At 39.5% G+C, this 20,137-nt stretch overlaps 1 protein-coding gene across 2 annotated transcripts in view; it reads right to left on the reverse strand.

Moving 5' to 3' along the window:
- LOC149004097 (putative F-box protein At5g55150) overlaps nucleotides 1–20,137 on the reverse strand; it is a 33,457-nt gene that overhangs the window by 10,455 nt on the left and 2,865 nt on the right. The gene's annotated exons all lie outside the window — the stretch shown is intronic.

The following is a 20,137-nucleotide window of genomic DNA, read 5'->3' on the forward strand; positions in this document are numbered from 1 at the left end:
GTGATTGCGGTTCCACTTACCCGAAGTCCCGCGGTGGTTTGCTTCGTCGATGCTTAGTCCGCCATTGAGTGGGCGTCCTGTGCCATTTATGAGATTTACACTTATAAGGATGTTGTCATAAAGTGGAGAACAATTTAGTTCCCATGTACTTGCTACGGGATTAGTTTTGTCCGGTTTTTCTTTTGGCTACTTTTCCCTGGTTGTAGAGTGGGATTTTGCATCACTTTACTTATCCGTTTGACCTCGATTATATCTATTATTCGATTCATTTATGATTCATTCTTTCTTTATTGGATCTATGGTTTATCTTCCGCACTTTTATTATGATTGTTCATGATTATGTTATTGTTTATGTGGGAGGTTGATCCCGATCCGATCTTCGGGCGTGGATCACACTCCGGGAGCCGATAGGGTTGCAAGGAAGCTTCAATCCTTTATCCATTTAGTGCGTCAATCGAAAGTAAGACGATCTTACACTCTCTCCATCTAGTTTTCTTCTCTTTAAATAGTGTGAATCTTTCTTCCATAGTTCTCTAGATGGTTAATTTTGATGGTTCTATCATTCCATCGATGATCTTAATTGGATCATGTCTGAAAACAGATCCTTACGTCCAAACAAAGGATTGATTTGATTGAAGGAGATGATGTGATTATTAAACCATTAAATTTCAAGGGTTTTGGATTGTGTTAGAATTGTTAGCTTCTTAAAGAGGAAATTTGGATTGAGATCATCTTAAAATCGGATTAAAATCAGGAGACCAAAAGTCGAAATTTCAAACTTGAGTTGCTGTTTGGAATAGGGGCGGTCGTTTAGGGCGGTTGATTGGCCTAACCAACTACCATAAGAGACTGTCTGGTCATGGAAGCCTAGTCAGTTTGGTTGTTGCTTTGTTTGACTTATGTTCTTAACATAACTTTGTAACCCTATATTAGGTGATCTTTGAAGCTCTCTTGAATTGTTGTGGGTGAGGTCTAACTGCACTTTAGTAATCTTCTACACTTCTACAGGTAAGTTCACATCCTTGCATATATGTAATGATATGATCCATGATGAATTGTTTGTTAATTTGTATGCATTATTGTACATATAACCTGTTGTAACAGTAGTCTAAATGATTCATGATAATTATATGATTGTGGATGGTGATTATGTGTACTTCAATTGTTATATGATGTTGAATGCCTGATTAATGTAATGGTGAATGAGGATGTGGTGTAACTATGATCGAGGGTATTGTGATGGGTATCCATGGCTTGGGACATCAGGGGCTATGGTATGGGACATTGCTCTGATGCCGCCAACACTATTATGGTTATTGGATGACATACTTGGTAGGTCTAGAATGCATGGCTAGGTACCCATGCATGCTAGTACCCTTTCGGTAGGGGAATTGAAGCCAAATGACCTATGATAGCAATGACGTGACTCTGTTTCATCCTACAGTAGTACCTAGTACGTGCAGAGACTCAGTGGTCAACTGTTGATCATGCATTGGTAGGGTTGCATATGTTAGGGTTGGGCTCATGAATATCTAATAAGGGTGGGGAGTCATGAGGGGGCATGAGAGCATCGGCCCCAACAATATGTGGATGACCATATGGTTAGGGAATGGAGTCCAACAGAGGTAGCTTGTAACAACTCCCGTAATTCTAACCCAGGGTCCATATTACAGGTCCGAGTACCCAAAGGTCCAGCCGGAATAAGTTGTGGAATATCCGGATTGAAGTCCATGATCCATACCCTAAGCCCATGGATATGGATTCTACCAAAGAAGAACCTGCCTTATTGGGAATGCAAAGAAGAACCTGTAGAAACCCTGATGGACTGGGAAAGTAGATAACCAGTCGGAGTCAATGTGTGTTTGAAGATGTCTAGAATCAATGTAAGAACTCCCCCCACATGTTGTATAGGGTTAGCTTTGAGTTGGGGATCAACCCCTTGAGCAAAACAACCAAGTACTGGAAAGTACTAGGGGGTTGATTAAGGCGGTTGTGGGGTTTAAACCCTATTTTGCCCCAGTCTTCTATATATAGCCAATCTTGACATTTTTACTCATTATTATGTTTGGGATCACGGTTAAGGACACTTAGGAGGCAGAGAACACGTGGTGGAAGGTGAGAGAAGGGTGATTGGTGAAGAAGATCCAATACTTCGTCAATTTAGTGAATATATTGGAGATAAGTTAATCTCACTCTCTATTTTCTTTCTTCATCTCTTTGAATGGTGTGGATCCTTCATCTTTAATGTGTTGGTAGTGAGTTAATTGTGATGGTTCTATTCCCCATCAGTGATCTTGGTTAGATAAGGTCCGAAAACGGATCCTTGCGTCCATATAAAGGATAGATCTGATTGAAGAAGATGATGTGAATATATAATCATTAGAATTTTAGGGTTTTGTTTCGTGCTTGTGTTGTAAGCTCCTTAAGGACGAAATTTCGATTTAGATAATCCCAAAATCAGATAAAAATTTGATCAAAAGTCGAAATTTCGAACTTCAAAGTTAGTTTGGGCCAGGGGCGGTCGCTTATGTCAGTCAGTTGGCCAACCAACCGCTCCAAGAGACTGGCTGGTTCATAATAGCTCTATGAAGTTGGTAGTTGTTTTGATTTGACTCTTGTCCTTAATGTAACTTTGTAACCTATCTTTAGGTGATCTCTAAGGTATACTGAGACAGTTGTGAGTGAGGTCTACCAAAACTTTAGTAAGCTTTTACATATCTACAAGTAAGGACACACTCTTATATATATGCGATGATATGTTCTTTGATTAATTGATTAATTACTTACATGCATCATTGTTGTCACACCCCACCTTGTCGGATCCGGTCATACCCAAATACCCATAGGGGTGATACACCGCAAGACCTAGGTTCAACGACAAATCCATACAACATTTAACATAATGAAATTAAAATGACAAGAATAAATCAAGTTCAAGTATTAAATTCCAAAACCTGAAATATTGGTTACAATCATCCCACAACTAAAGTTAAAGTTAACTAGAGTAATCAAATAGACATCAGAGTTAAAAGAAAGGTAAATCGTTTGCAGTGGAATATCTCTAAGGAAATCTCTAATGGAAGGCAACTCCATAAGAACAATCCTGACACGAGCATGAAGCATCATGTGTGTCCACATTTTCACCGACCATGCCCTCATGGTAATCTCCCGATAATGGATCCTCCATGGGAGTGGGGTTCTTATAACCTGAAGAAAAGTCTAAAGAATATACACAAATAAAGGAGTGAGTTCATAGAACTCAGTGAGGTTAACTAACATCCATGTTGATGGTGCAACCTAGAGGGGGGTGAATTGGTTGCAACTAGTGGATTGTCCCAATTTTTCGATTTGATTGCAATTTCAAGATAAATTGAAAATTCAAATGAAATTAAACAATAACAAACAACCACAACACAATAATTTATAGTGGTTCGACTTTACAAGTCTACTAGCCTTAAAAGAGATTTCCACTAGTGATTCTTTTTCAATATAATGGGAAGAGAATCAAACCCTTACCATCTTTGTTACGAGGCAACAATACCCTTTACAATCTTTGTTTATCCTAGGGCAAGAGCACCCTCTTCAATCTTTGTTCACGGGCAAGAGCACCAAAACAATCTTTGTTCACAGGCAAGAGCACCCAAAACCAATTCTAATCTACCTATACTAGAATTGAACAATTACAAGAGAAGGATGTTACCTAACAAGAGGTGTGACACTTTACCTCTTGTTTTAGTGTGATGCAATGAGAGTTGTATGCTCAATTTTAGAATAAATGCACCACCAATGCCTTCAATCACCTCAAGCTTGACTTCCACAAGCTTACTTAACACCTTGGTATATTCTTCAAGGTTGAGAAAGGATGAGAGGCAAAGCACAATTGCTTTCTTGTGATTTGAGTGCTTGAGATTACTTTGAAGAGTAGTTGCTCAAATGTGAGGTTCTACCCTCTCCAATGGGGTGAATTGGGCTTATATAGATGGCCTTTGAGTGCCTTAGCCCAATCCTCAACGGTTAGAAAACAGATAGAATTTTAGTCTAGATTTCAGTCCAAACGAACGTCCGTCTGAATCATACGAAGCTCCATTTGGAAAAAATCTGTTAAAAAGTAGCCGTTGAGGCATACTTCAAACCAGACGGACGACCGTCTGGTCAAACGGAGTGCCGTCAGGCCTACTGTGACCAGATGGACGTCCATCTGCAGCACAATGGCCTGTCAAGTTTAGGACTTGGACTTAACTTGGGTTTTTGGTCTTTTTGGTCAACCCTAAGCCTCATACACTTTCCTACTATCTCCTAGGTTAGTGTAGTGACATGATATGCATATGAATTAAATGTGATTACATATGAGTGTATGTGAATGTGTCCCAAGTCCTAATTTGCTAAGTCTTCTTGCTTGAGCTTGAGTTGATGATCATTGATGTTCTTGAGTCTTCTTGTACTTCATTCTTCATGCATCTTGACTTAGACTTCATGTCCATCTTCGCTTGGTCTTGGCCTTGACTTGAGACATCCGGTGAGTTTGATCTAATGAGTTGGGTTTGGTCCACTTGCTCTCATATTGAACTAAACAAACACAACTCAATATAGCCATTAGTAATTCATGTTTGTTATCATCAAAACCAATGGAGGCTGATGTGGCAATGCTGACTTGGCATTTCCCAACACATGTCATGCATTCATCAATCATTTCTACATCATAAATATAAGATAAGCATGTTATTAATAATATAAATAAAATGATGTATGATTATGATATGATGTTCCTAACTCTATTATGTAGTCTCTATGGTAGGCACGTATTAAGTTTAAACACCAATCTCCTTTGGGTGGTCTCAGTCACTCTCCCTCAACAAGAGACGTCTATTGGGTTCTCCACGGTTGTTGAGTAAAGTTCTGTCAAGCCATGGTAGGGGTTTAGGTCACCACTTCTCACATCATTGTTTGGTATGAGATTTGGCGCATGTCAAGGATAATCCTAGGCCTGATGCAAAGTCATATGATATTGTACTACATATGGTCCGGATATCTCCACTCATGCCTAGTGCCCTTTTGGTTCGATACCTTCCCACCTATGAATGGAATACTCAACGGGAGGCATTCCATTCCTTAACCTAGTGGTGATCCACATATAATAGATAGATGTTCTTTATGTCCTCTCACGGGTTGATTACCGATCTTGAGCGCCCAAGAGCCCTTATCTATTATATGCAACCCTACTGCACTATGATGATAATGGGTGTCACACCCCACCCGCCGGTCTCGGTTACCCCGCCTGACAACCCGTGGGTGCGATCCGTCACAGGATCCACGGTCTTACCCATTAATAATAATAAATGCAAGTATAGATAATCAAGAGCAAGAACAAGTTCAATAATTAATCAAAAGGTTACAGGAGTCCAAATACTCCAATAAAATCAATGAAAGAATCAAAGGAAAGAATCATGAATAAAAAATAAATCGAGTTCAGCGGAAGCAAAATAAACAAACTAAATAATCTTCTTTCCAGTTTCTTTTTCTAGATCTAAATAATATTTCTCGTGAATAACAAGGAAAGGAGTCCTCCAATCCTTCTCCATACGATCTTGGCAATCTGCCTCCTTCATCCGTCAATGGGTGCTATAAGTGCACTCCAAGCATCCACATGAGGCTTCATGCACTGCAGGTTCATGTACCACTGTCTGTGCCACATCTGCTTCATAAGAAAAGGCTCGATCATACGAATCCTCTCCAATTTCTAACGTTGTGCAACCATATGTACAGTTCATATAGTACATACAATGAAAGGAATGAGCTCTGACGAACTCAGAAAGGAACAGACAATTCTCATATATATGTCAACACATTCAGCAATGCATATATGTAATGAATGATATGAAATAGTATGTATGCTACTAAGATCTAACTATGCAAGTCTCTAACAGTTGACATGCTTTAAGATATACACCAGCCCTCCTCTGGGTAGGTCTAGTCACTCTGATCTCTCATGGACTGGCTACCTCTATTGGAATCCTGGCACAATCCATGGCTGGGGTTTAAGTAAACACTCTCTTACCACGACCATTGGCATGAGTACTGACGCATGTCGGGGTTTCTAATCCAATGCAAGTCATACTGGTAACACACTATATGAAGTCCAGATACTTCCCTATGGCACCAACCAACTCGGTTCAGTATTCTTCGCAACCTAGGAATAAGAACCCTCATGGACTGGCTACCGTTGTTAAACTCCACTCCCTAACCCTATGGTCATCCACATATTATTGGGGCGGATGCTCTCATGACTCCTCATGACACCCGGTCCGCTCCTTGGACGTTCATAAGCCCAACCCTAACATATGCAACCCTACCATTGCATGACCAACAATGGACCACTGAATCTCTGCACAGACTGGTTACCGCTGTAGGATGAAACAAAGTCACGTTACCATTGTCACGGGTCACCCGGCTTCAATTCCCTTACCGAAAGGGTAATAGCATGTGGGGTACCTAGCCATGTAATTCTAGACTCCCTAGGTATGTCACCCAATAGTCATGATTGTGCTAGAGGCATCAGTGAGCATGTGTCCCATACCACAACCCTTTGATATCTCCAGCCAAGATATCCCAATGGAATACCCTTTCCATCACAACTACACTACATCATTCTCTATTATACCATAACCAGTTGTGCAATATCATAAAAGATAAAGTACATAACAGAACATCACAAACAACAAGTATACAATAAGATCAACATGGTTTGTACAATTATAGTAAGATACATGATTAAAGAATAGTAAAGAAAACAACTGATTCATCATGTATGTGTAATTGCATTTAAACAAGAATGTATGTCCTTACCTGTAATTAAGTAAAAGACCTTTAAAATGCAATCCAAACACAATTATAAAACTTTTAGCAAAAATAGAGGACACTTGAATATAGGGTTACAAGATCATGTAAGAAAGTCAAATCGAGTAAAATCCAAAAGTCACATAGCTACTGTGACCCAGCCGGTTGTTTGGCTCAAGCGACCGCCACTAGTGACCGCCTCAAAAGCAGACTGTATCCAATCCGAAACTCAGGCTTTTGATCATCCGATTTCAATCCGGTTTTTGGATGATCTCAATCTGAATTTCAAACCTAACAAGTCTATAACCAAGGAGTGACTCAAAACCCTAAAATTAACAAAGGTCTATCACCCAAATCATTCCCCTTGATTAGATCTATCCTTTAAACAAATGTGGGGATTCGTTTTTGGACAGGATCTAATTCACATCATTGAAAAGGGAAAACAATTAACAAGATTGGGTTACCACCCACGATAGGGAATGGATCTACACCAATCCTAGAGTGAAGGAAAAGAAAAGGGTGAATGGAGATTCACATACCTTAAACAGATTCACAACACAGCATGGTAATATCTCCACATCTCAAACCTCGCTTTGCTCACCTTCCAGAGTGTCTCCATTGCCTTCTAACCACCCAAAGAAAAATCTCGAATATAATAATACGTTAATAGGGTAAGGGTTGCTATTTATAGAGGTCTAGGGGCAAATTAGGGCAAAATCCCGTAACCAGGACCTGACGGTCGCTTAGGGTGGTTCAATCAACCGCCTTAAGCAACCACCCCCTAGTACATTGCTATACAAGGGTGCTTTGCTCAAGGGGTTGAATCCCAATCACACTTAACCCTAATTAACACATGTGGGAGGTCTTACATTCATTTCGGACATCTCCAAAAGTTCCATCAACTTCTCCAGAGATCTAGCTTCCCAACAAAGCAGGTTCTTCATTAACAAAATCCAGATCCATGGGTTCAAGCTATGGATCATGGACTTCAATCCGGATACTCCACAACTTATTCCGGCTTGACCTTCGGGTTATCGGACCTACAATACGGATTTCGGTTAGAATTACGGGGGTTATTACAGTGGGCCTGCTTGACACTCAGGACCCAGCCACTAGCATCATGGGTTAACCGGCTTTAATACACCTGCCGGAAGGGTAGTTGTACTTATAGAGATTCCTAGTCCAACACTTCTAGACATCTATCATTCATGCAATTTAATCTAAATGCAATCACTTAAGGTAACTAGGGTAATGGGCGAACCCACAACCCTAGTTGATAAAAATAAAATAAGAAGAATAATCTCATTCAACATCATTCATCTCATACATCTCATATTGATTTCATATCAACAATATAAGATTCAAAATAAAGAGTAATATCCAACATCAAACCTTACCTTCCGTTCGCGCAAAGTCACACACAAGCATATCATGATAATCATCAATGTAAAGCAATTTACATTACCAATCGAATAAAAATAACATTTAATAATTCAAACATGGTTAGTCATTCCTCACCTTCCAACTTGATTTATGTTCTTCAAAGTCACAAATTCGCTCACAAGTGTCGATGGATAAACTCACAAAAATTTCTAATCATACAAGAAGATTAATATACACAAATTAGAATTCAACTGGGTTTCAAAAGAGTTCCCAAAATCATCCCACAAAACCCCAATCTGACAGCTAGGTTCAAACTCGCCATTCTCAACTTAGTTTTGGCGAAATTCAATATTCGCCACCAATTCGAAGTCGAATCGAAACGAAATTTCGGGAATGTATAATTGGCAACAATAGGGTCCTAAGGGTACCTTCAATTTGCCTTCAATTTGATCCAATTCTTCTTGATCAAAAGGCCCCAAATTTGGCTCTCTAAATCGCCCGCAGGCATCTCAGAGAGTCAAAATGCGAAATCTTCTGCAACAATTCGCACAAACCACTTTTAAACTATAAGGAAGCGTAAATATAACTAGATACAAGCATTCATTATACCTAACATGCATCAACTACCCAAATTTAACATTTATTGTGAAGAAACTCACAAAACCAGGCTTAAAGAAGAGGGTTTAAGGATTCTTACCTTTTCTAACGATTTCGATATGATTTGGGTGTCAGCACGCTTCCAAATGGTTAGAATCCCCCTCCTTCCCTTGGTTTCTCCTCCTCCTTTTACCTCAGCCTCGCACTAGCATTATAAAATGCGAGTATAAGAGAATGGGAAACATAAAATAGGGTTTTAAACAGTAAAAACCCGATTCTGCCTCAAACTGGGCAAGGGGCGGTCGACCAGCCGTACAATCGGCCCAATCGACCTGCCCTGGTTGAGGGGCCAACCGAGGTCCGATTCCAGTGATTTATGGCTTGATAGAAAGGCCTTTCAATGATCTACGTTTGGGTGAAATTACCACATCATTTGGGTTTTCCATCATTGTTTTCTGGATGTGCCAATATCGCCTTTTAAAACCGTCGTGACTAATCTTCTCTCTCCTCTTAAATTCTAGAAGAGATGTCAAGTCATCACTAGGGTCATCCACTTGCATTGGGTCCACTTCCGAACCTTCGGGCTTCACTCGAATGGCCTATAGTTGTTGTCGACTCGAAGCCCGAATTTGAGGTCCTAAAAACATGGGCTAACGTGTTAAAAATCCGGGGGATTTCACAATTGTTCTTATAACTTGCTGTAATAGGATGATTAAATGATTTATAGTTGAATATATATATATATTGTGGATCATGTCCATTACTTTATGATGTTGAATGACTGCATGTGAAATGATGAGTTATGATGTGTTGTAACTATGGTGGAGGGTATCCATACTGGATATCCATTGCTTGGGATATCAGGGGCGGTGGTATAAGACACTGCCTACTGATGCCCCTAGCACTATCAGGTTGCTGGATGATGTACCTAGGGAGTCTAGAATTGCATGGTTACGTACCCACACATGTTACTACCCTTTCGGTAGAGGTATTAAGTTGAATGACCCATGATGACGATGACATGACTTTGTCTCATTCTATAGCAGTAGGCAGTCCGTGCGGAGATTCAATGGTCCACTATTGATCATGTATTGGTAGGGTTGCATATGTTAGAGTTTGGGCTCATGGACATTCAAGGAGTGGCCGGGAGTTATGAGGGGTCATGAGGGCATCCGCCCCAACAATATGTGGAGGACCATAGGGTTAGGGAATGGAGTCCAACAATGGTAGCCAGTCCGTGAGGGTTCTTATTCCTAGGTAGAGAAGGATACTAAACTGAGTTGGTTGGTGCCATAGGGGAAGTATTAGGACTACATGTAGTATGTTACTATATGACCCTGCATTGGATTAGAAACCCCGACATGCACTAGTATTCATGCCAATGGTCGTGGTGAGAGAGTGTGGAACTAAACCCCAGCCATGGTTGATTGACAAGGCCTAAACCCCTTACCTGGGATCCCAACAGCGGTAACAAGTCCATGAGGAATCAGAGTGACTAGACCTACCCAGAGGAGGGCTGGTGTTATATCTTAAAGCATGTCCGCCATATAGAGACTTGCATAATTAGATTTATAGCTGCATACATATATTTGCATATCATTCTTTATATATGTGCTTACCTTGATACACTGTCAATATGTATGTGAGATGTGTTTCCTTACTGAGTTCATCAGAACTCATTCCTTTTGTGTGTTAAATTATATTATCCAGATGCATATACTAGATCTGGAGAAGTTCCATATGACTGGAGCGACTCCTGTGAAGAGGCGTGCCCGTGGGAGACAGATGTATGTCATGAGCCTATTGCAGATGTTTGGAGTGCCTTGTAGCACCCACGCGTGGGAGATAGATAGCTCACACTCTGGGAAGTCAGTGGAGGAGAGTTGGATGGCTCCCTTTGTTGCTAAATTAAAACAGAAGACCCTAGCTCAAGAGAAAACATAAATAATCAAATTGAATTAGTTTAATTTTTTTCGCTTCCGTTAAACTCAATCAATTTTGGAACATATTACGTTGATTCTTTTCTTTGATTCATTCTTAGAGTATTTGGACTCTTGTATTACCTTTCACTTTGAATTATTTGAATTTGCTCTTGCTCTTTATTATTATTGCTTGCATTTATTATTATTGATGGTAAACCGTGGATTGTGTGATGGATTGCACCCATGAGTTGTCGACCGGAACCGATACCGGCGGGTGGGGTGTGACATAGCCAGTCCGTGAGGATTCTTATTCCTAGGTAGAGAGGATCTGGCGTTGGTTGGTGCCATGGTGATGTATCGATTACTTATGCTGTCCCCGCATTGGATTAGAAACCTTGACATGCGCTAGTACTCATGCCAATGGTCGTGGTGAGAAACTATGGACCTAAACCCCAGCTATGGTTGATTGATGAGGCACCCCGTGTGTTGAATATATATATATATATATATATATATATATATATATATATATATATATATATATATATATATATATATATATATATATATATATATATATATATATATATATATATATTGTGGATCTGTCCATTACTTTATGATGTTGAATGCCGCATGTGAAATGATGAGTTATGATGTGTTGTAACTATGGTGAGGGTATCCATCTGGATATCCATTGCTTGGGATATCGGGGCGGTGGTATAAGACCGCCTCGTGCCCCTACACTATCGGTTCTGGATGATGTACCTAGGAGTCTAGTTGCATGGTTCGTCCCACACTGTTACTACCCTTTCGGTGGGTATTAAGTTAATGACCTATGATGACGTGATATGACTGTCTCATTCTATCATGGCTCCGTCGGAGATTCAATGGTCCACTATTGATCATGTATTGGTAGGGTTGCATATGTTAGAGTTTGGGCTCTGGACATTCAAGAGTGGCCGGGAGTTATGAGGGTCGTGAGGGCATCCGCCCCAACAATATGTGGAGGGTCGTAGGGTTGGGAATGGAGTCCAACAATGGTAGCCGATCGTGAGGGTTCTTATTCCTAGGTAGAGAGGATACTAAAGCGGTTGGTTGCGGGGGCGGGCCGGGTTGAAATGGAGGGGGCCGAATGTATGTGGGTCAATGTGGGACCCACTGTAGGTCCCATCTCGGAATATATTATTATATTTTAATGTAGAGTCTACATTAAAAATTAGGTAAATTAATAGAAAATTCGTGAGTGTGAGAGAGAGAAGGAATAATTTGAGAAAGAGGGTGAATACCGTGTGGAGAAGATTTAGGAAATTTCAAGTTTGTTAACTACTTAATATTTGTGATCGTGTGAGAAAAAAAAGAGAAAAAATAGGAATAAAAGAGGAGATTCATGAGAGAATAAATAGAAATGAAAATAGGAGAGAATATATAAAGATAAATTCATGGATCGTGAGTTAGTTTTTAAGTTAATTTTTAATTAGAATTTAACCTTTTATTCCTTAAAACTAGGGATTTAATGACAACCATTAGATAGAGATTATGAATGACATTTGTACCCATCATCTTTATCTTAAATTTTATTTTTAATTTTTGGAGGGGCCAAATAGTGGTATTTCACATTTAAAGATAGAGAAATAAGGAAAAAACCAAGGATATTTACAATTACAAAAAATCCGGGGGGGCCATGGCCCCCTTTGGTCCCAACGTGGACCCGCCCCTGGTTGGTTGGTGCCATAGGGGAAGTATTAGGACTACATGTAGTATGTTACTATATGACCCTGCATTGGATTAGAAACCCCGACATGCACTAGTATTCATGCCAATGGTCGTGGTGAGAGAGTGTGGAACTAAACCCCAGCCATGGTTGATTGACAAGGCCTAAACCCCTTACCTGGGATCCCAACAGCGGTAACAAGTCCGTGAGGAATCAGAGTGACTAGACCTACCCAGAGGAGGGCTGGTGTTATATCTTAAAGCATGTCCCGCCATATAGAGACTTGCATAATTAGATTTATAGCTGCATACATATATTTGCATATCATTCTTTATATATGTGCTTACCTTGATACACTGTCAATATGTATGTGAGATGTGTTTCCTTACTGAGTTCATCAGAACTCATTCCTTTTGTGTGTTAAATTATATTATACAGATGCATATACTAGATCTGGAGAAGTTCCATATGACTAGAGCGACTCTTGTGAAAAGGTTGTGGCGGCGTCAGTGAGAGACGGAGATGTATGTCATGAAGCCTCTTGCAGATGTTTGGAGTGCGCTTGTAGCACCCACTGACGGTAGAAGGAGATAGATAGCTCGACACTTCGGGAAGTCAGTGGAGGAGAGTTGGATGGCTCCCTTGATGAGGACTGAACCCCTTGCCCGGAATCCTAATAAAGGTAACCAGTCCGTGAGGTATCAGAGTGACTACACCTACCCAGAGGAGGGGTGGTGTTATATCTTAAAGCATGTCTGCCATACTAGAGACTTGCACAATTAGATTCTAGTTGCATCTATACGTTGCATATTGTCCTTTAATTATATTGTTTATCATGATATTATGATGATGATCTATATATATAAGATGTGTTTCCTTACTGAGTTTGTCAGAATTCATTCATTTTTGTGAAATGTGTAGTACTACACAGATGGGTATTTTGGACCAGAAGAAGTTCCACAGGACTGGGGCAACTCTTGTGAAGAAGTTGTGGAGATGCTAGTGGGAAGTGGCGATGTACCACACGAAGCCACCTACGGGTGCGAGGAATGGCGATGTACCACACGAAGCCACACAGATGGGTATATTGTCCTTTTCTCCCTTGCTTATCTTTCCTCTACTATTCACAAAATAGAATATATATATAGTCATGAAAATTCTCAAAGTGGGACACAAACAAATAAGACAGCATTAAGTTGATAAATACAAGGCACAAAGGAACATGGTTTAGGATTGATACTAAATCAGGGGTTTGTTCCTCAGAAGTGGATCCTTCTACTAGGTCAACCAAATCAGAATGATCTGAATCATGACGATGGCTGAACTTGATAAAATTTACCAATACAGCACCCATCTTAGAAGTTAAACTTCAGCCCGGTAGGACCATTTCAAAGATACAAAGATACACAGGTCCATCAAACTTCATGGCCTTGTTTTGTGGTACTTGTATAAATTGGAACTCATTTTGAGCCACAATGCATGTTTATCTTGGACTGATACTTTTGACTGCTGAAATGGGCAGTTGATCCTATATGCTATAAATCTTACTTGTGTCCATTGCTAGCCATGCAAAGATGAAAATACAGAGAAAGAACACTTAAGCCTGGATGGAACCACTTATTTGGTACTTGTTGTTTTAGATAAATCGTTGCTACTTCATTAACCTAATTAATTTGAATTAGATACAGTTGGTAGAAAGTAGGAAATAAAGTAGCAGCAGATTTGAGTGCAGATTCTATTGCAGCAAGACACTAATGCTAATGGCTACTTCAGCACTTCCATAGGACCATTCAACTGTTCACCATAAAGCTTAACATGTTATTACAATTTACTTCATTTCTGAGCATGAACTCTTTTTCTTTTTCTCTCCTTTTGAAGCAAAATGATTTAAACCAGGAAGAAGAGAGTAAGCACAAAGGTTAGGGGACCTGTAAGGCCCTACATGCTAGAGCCAAAGCTTTTTCTTTACAAGTTGGAGATCAATAGATAAATAGGCAAGAAAGATGATAATCATCAAATGACTTGTGCTACTGAAAAAGAGTAACTGTATTATATTAAAACCAAATCATTCAAAAACTTTTGCAAACACCAGTATACATGTTTGAAATGTACATCAAAGTTATCATGCCTTTTATAATAAAATAGGTGTGGGACAAAATGAAGTAGAAATAGGGATTACAACATCATCTAAGATAAATGGTTTGAAGTTCTTCTCCCCCAAAGTGAACAACATACTGAAATATTACACAAAATTTTCAACTAAAATCAATCTCTCTTGATTGCAGTGATTATATTCTGAATTTAGAAATTCAAATGAACCAGATTAAAATTTCCACAGCCGACTGTCAAACCATCTGTAGATTCGGAATATCTATATCACACATATCAGACTCTTTCAATAAGTAATTCTTTTTCAATGACACCAAAACCAATGAACCAGATACTTTTTCAGCATGCAAAAGGAAGATGCAATGATACGAAACTTAAAATGCAAAGTAAATGACAGAATTCTTAGCTTCTAGATGAGTATTATCGATTCCACACATTGAAGCTTAACTTGAACCAGCTGTTCTCTATTTAGCTAACAGCTAAAATTCTGTAGATAAAGCCCAATAACAATACCAACGAAGTTGCAGTTGGGGGTGGAGCCCAACAAAGGCATCATACACTAATGGACCATACAATCTGAGAAAGAGAGTCTAAACTACAAGAGGTAACTGGATAGGAGGTTGATTACAAAGTTTTAACCTCATTTAACCTGATTGACACCAATTCTGGCGTTCTTGGACAGTCACCAAGTCACATATCCCATTGCCAATTGATGGAAATGGGGTGCTCCATGTCACACAGGGCTGCACACCCATCCCGCAAGCAACATCCCAACTGAAGGGTGGTTTGGGGGGGGGGGGGGGACGGGGAATGATTACAAAAAGGATTACAAAAAGCAGGTCCAAATAGTGGATGGAAAGCGCAATTTCTGAACACCATATGAGGTGCTGACTGGTCAAATCAATACTGTTGAAAGGGAACAGGAAAGCATGGATTCATTATGGATCTGAGGCCTATATTGGTTAACTAAGCTGATTAATGGGATTATGAGCACCACAAGATTGCCAAATGAATGGAGGAAAAGTTTTGAGACAACTATAATAAAGGAGATATCCAAATATGGAACAACCACAGAGGCATAAAACTAATGAATCATACCAAGGAATTATGGGAGAGAGTTATTGAAACATGCCTAAAAACAGACACCACTATCTCAGAGAACCAATTTCACTTGATGCAGGGAAGATCCACTGCAGAAGCTATCTAATGAGGGGTGGAATAGAGAAGAAAGGGGAAAGAAGGGGAAATCTAAGAAGAATTAAACTTGAAGAAGGGAAAGGAGAAGAACGCTCATAAGAAGAAGAGAAGAGGGGGGGGGGGAGGAGAGAGAGGGGGCTGCAAACACCCAATGCTAACACTTATAGTGTGCTGTGACAATGTTCACGTGAACAGTGTTTTGGCCTCTTTTTGGTCTTCTAAAAGACCATCTGAACTGAATGGGCTGGCTTGAGCTGGCCTGGTCCATTGCTGGCTCACTTGGTCCTTGTTCCATACTAGTTGTCCTGCATCACTATCTATTTACTAAGAAGACTTATCAAAAGATTTAAAAAGAGTGCAAAAGACCTCCATGTTTTATTGATCTTAAAAAAGTTTATGATACAGTTCCTAGAGATCTAATCTGGTAGGTGCTAGGAAGAAGATACGTAGCACCTGACTATGTAGACTTAAAAGACATGTATCATGGGGATGGTAGTGACTGGTGACTAGTCTAAGAACTGTGTGGAGTCAAAGCAGTGGATTTCCAATTACAATTGGGTTACCAAGGCTCAACAGTAAGCCGTTATTTATTTGCCTTCATAATGGATGAGTTAACAAACATCCAAGATGAGGTGCCTTAGTGCAGGCTTTTTGATAATAGCATTGTTTTGGTAGATGAGATAAAGGATGGAATTAATGCCAAATTGGAGTTATGGACATCAAAACTAGGAACAAGAAAAGCCTAAAGATAAGTAGAACAAAGACAAAATATATGGCATGAAGCAACTCGGAGACTTATAATGAGGGGACTGAAAAACAAGGGGAAGGAAATCCCACAAAGTAGCTACTTTAGGTGCCTAGGAACAATTATCAGTATGAAGGTGATACAGAAGATAATGTCTCACAAAGGATTAAAGTCGGGTCAAAGGCAATTGGAGAGTTTTGTGATTGATGGGTTCCTTTAAAGCTTAAAGGAAAATTTTATAAGATAGTAAAAAGACCAGTTATGACATATGTTATACAGTCTTCAGAAACTAAGAAGTGTCATAGAGAGCTAAGAAAAGCAGAGATGAGGATGTTGAGATGGATGAGTGAGAAAATCAGGAAAGACAAGGTAAGGAATGAGCATATTAGAGCTAGTTTGAAAGTACCTTAAATTCAAGATTAAGTCTTGAGAAAAGACATGCATTAGTCTAGGTATTGTCTCTACAATGGTGTTGAATAGATCTGGTTAAGGGGAAGGACTAGTTTAGCTAACCTGAGAAAAGACATGCATATTCTAGGTCTTGTCTCTAGCATGCTGTACAATAGGTCTGACCAGTTTAGCTGACCTGAGTAGCCTTTTTCTTTGTTCTGTGTGGGGTTGCAGTGGGCTGGGGTGGAGACTTGTTGCAGTGTCATGTTTTGTTTCCTCTTATGTGTTTTAAAATTATGTCGAAGGATCCATGCGACTTACCTCATTTAGCTGGGATCAGGCTAAGGTGTTGTCAAATTTTCATTCCTATTCAATCATATGGACCAACTTGTCTTCACTCCTATTCTACGAAAGGAATTTTGAAGCCCAATCTCACTGAACACTGATTCAGATGAATAAATGGATTTGTGATTTGAATATCGAGCCCCCGTCTAAGTACCCCCACGTAAAAATACTCTACCTCCAACTCTTCAAAATATACTTTATCTCACTTGCATTGGCATCAGTTTAATCTCAAATCCAGTATAGATACCTCTGGTTGGGATTTCAGCATTTTGTTAGAAGAAAACTCATTTTGATCACTGCAGGATTATTTTTGTGCAAGACACTCTTGGAACCACTGCACTTGAGCATAGAAGAAGCGATATTGAGCAACTCTGATGTGGAACTAAAATACAGACCCTATGGCCCATGGGAATGTAATGATACAATTCTGGGCTTTCTCCTCTCACAGGCCAACCGAAAGGAGGATTCTTTTCCTATCCATGGGGATGAGTAGCTTACACATAAAGATTCAAACACTACTCTTTCCTAACTGCTATATGAAGAACTAAAGGGTGAATCATGTTCTCAGCAAACTGATGACATGAGAAGTTGTAACCTTCCTTTGGTTGCCCCTTGCGCTATTTGTGTAGGGAATCCAATGTATATTCCAAGACCTACACTGATTGGAAAGCCAAAGCACAAGACAAACCCTAGGGTTGCTGCCCAGCAGCACAATAATGGGCTCGAGCAGGCCTATACTTTGGTTTCTTCTACTTTCAGTCAAACAGAGTTTTGGCGGCAAAAGAGTATTTTAGTAATTCTGCCCAGCAAGGATAGGACAGTCTAGGCCTTTACTTAATTCAGTTATGCCAGTATTTTATTTCAATTAGATTGTAACAAGCCAGCCCAATTATAAGACCTAAGAGTAAAAACACGCTCACCTCTCCTACCTCCCCCCCCCCCCAAAAAAAAAAAATCCACCAAAGGAACTAGACACCTTTAATTAAACTATGAAAGTTCTTCACTTTGCCGCCCAGATTATTCTCTTTACCATTCTCAGTTAGAATGGTGTTCTCAGCCATTGATAAGGTATCTCCAAGACTCCAACTGTTTGATTAAAGGTCTCTCCTGAAGACAAGCAAACATTCTTTATTCAGTTGGGCATTTTAACCTACACAAGTCATTCTAGCCACTCCATAGTTCCAGACAAGGCTCCTCAATCCAGGTAAATGGTAGCCAGCATCCCCATACCCTTCTCTCTTCCCCCTTCAATTTCTATTTGATTTTCTCCCTCCTTCCATCCCTCGTTGAACCCAAAATCAGAAAACCTGACATCTCCATAACCAGCCATCAGAAATGCACTAAACTGCAGAGCCACATCAGCCTCATTAGCCATTGACCTTCAATCCAAGCTACAGCCTGATACAGACCAGTCAATCTCCTGATCTTGAAGTTCCTGATTTGGAATCCTCTTTTCAAGATTCTAAATCAAGATTTTCCATATCTCCAAAACAGCTTCTCAGCAAAAATTGTTGGGTAAGGCTGCTTAGGAAAACTCCCACACAGACTCTGCTTGTGCAGAAGCCTTTGGCACCAGGCCTCCCTTTTTTCTAACAAAGTTTGAAAGTAAACTATATCAACCTCCTCCTACGACTACTATCTTTTAACCGCTACACTAATTATCTACCTTTTCTAAAGTAATTCAAATTACATAAATAACACCGAGTTATTGCCAAGGTATCCTACTTGACTAAAACCAGATTCGGACCCAATTAATCTCAGTCTGGGCTTCCAAATGGGTTCATCTAGTCCAACAAAGAGTTACTGTTTCAAAGTTGGATCCATTTCAAATTATACCAATGGTCAGCTGTTGGATATGAACAACTACAGCTTCAGGCTTCCAGACTAGTTGAACACAAATTTGGATACTGATGTATCTGCTTTAAAGATATCCCCTCTGATTATAACTCCAGAAAATTAGGGCTTAGTATGTACTATATGTTCTATATTGAGCAAATTTCCATAAAATTTAAAAAATGATCATAATATTTATCAATTTTATTAATACTTATATATTTAAAAAGGTATGCAGTTATAATCTCTGCCCGAGTAGGGAAAACAGAATTCAAATTTAAATATCCAATTTCTGGTGTATACAAATTCAGAAACTCATTACAGGCATAGTCATCAGATATCTTATCAATTTTGGATGCCAGATACTAATTTGGATACTAGTGTACCAACTTCATATATGCTCCATAAATCCCCAAAAACCAGAAACTTAAAAGATAAATCACCAGAAAGCTCCCATGACACGTTCAACTCAATGGATAAAGGTAATAAAAATATGAAATGTAGTGATACAATACACATGCTCATCTTAATGAATTACCAAACAGAGAAACAAAACCAGGAAAGAAAGCCCTAACAACAAACCACCATATACAGGATAGCGACAGAACAGAACTACAGGAAGTAAATATCGGGCAATTACATCATCACTAAGTAGTAAACAACTTCTACAATTTTTTCCCCTTACACTCGGTTATCAATTGCTGGAATCAGCAGCATGGAATACTGCAAGCTTCAGTCTCATGCAAATCCACTCTGCGAGAACAACTCTAAGCAGTTCTTTGTATCCAAATTCCAAAGTTCATAAAAAACAAAAGATCCATATTTGTTGGAGTAGTCATGACTCAGCTCATGTGACCAATTAAATATATCATTCCAAGTGCTTTCAACACAATGCAGTTCATATCCATCAACTACAATTACATGGATGATGAGGTTGTCAACTCATGACTCAACAACCAAGTCCTCAACAATATGCAATCAAAATAATAAATATAACAGAAAAATCCACAAATGACCATATGCTTGTGGATTCTCACACAACATGAAAAGATATCGTTCCATATCAGA

The sequence above is a fragment of the Hakea prostrata genome, chromosome 9, assembly GCF_041222555.1.
Source record: "Hakea prostrata isolate BN-2017 chromosome 9, UWA_Hpros_2, whole genome shotgun sequence".
NCBI lineage: Eukaryota > Viridiplantae > Streptophyta > Magnoliopsida > Proteales > Proteaceae > Hakea > Hakea prostrata.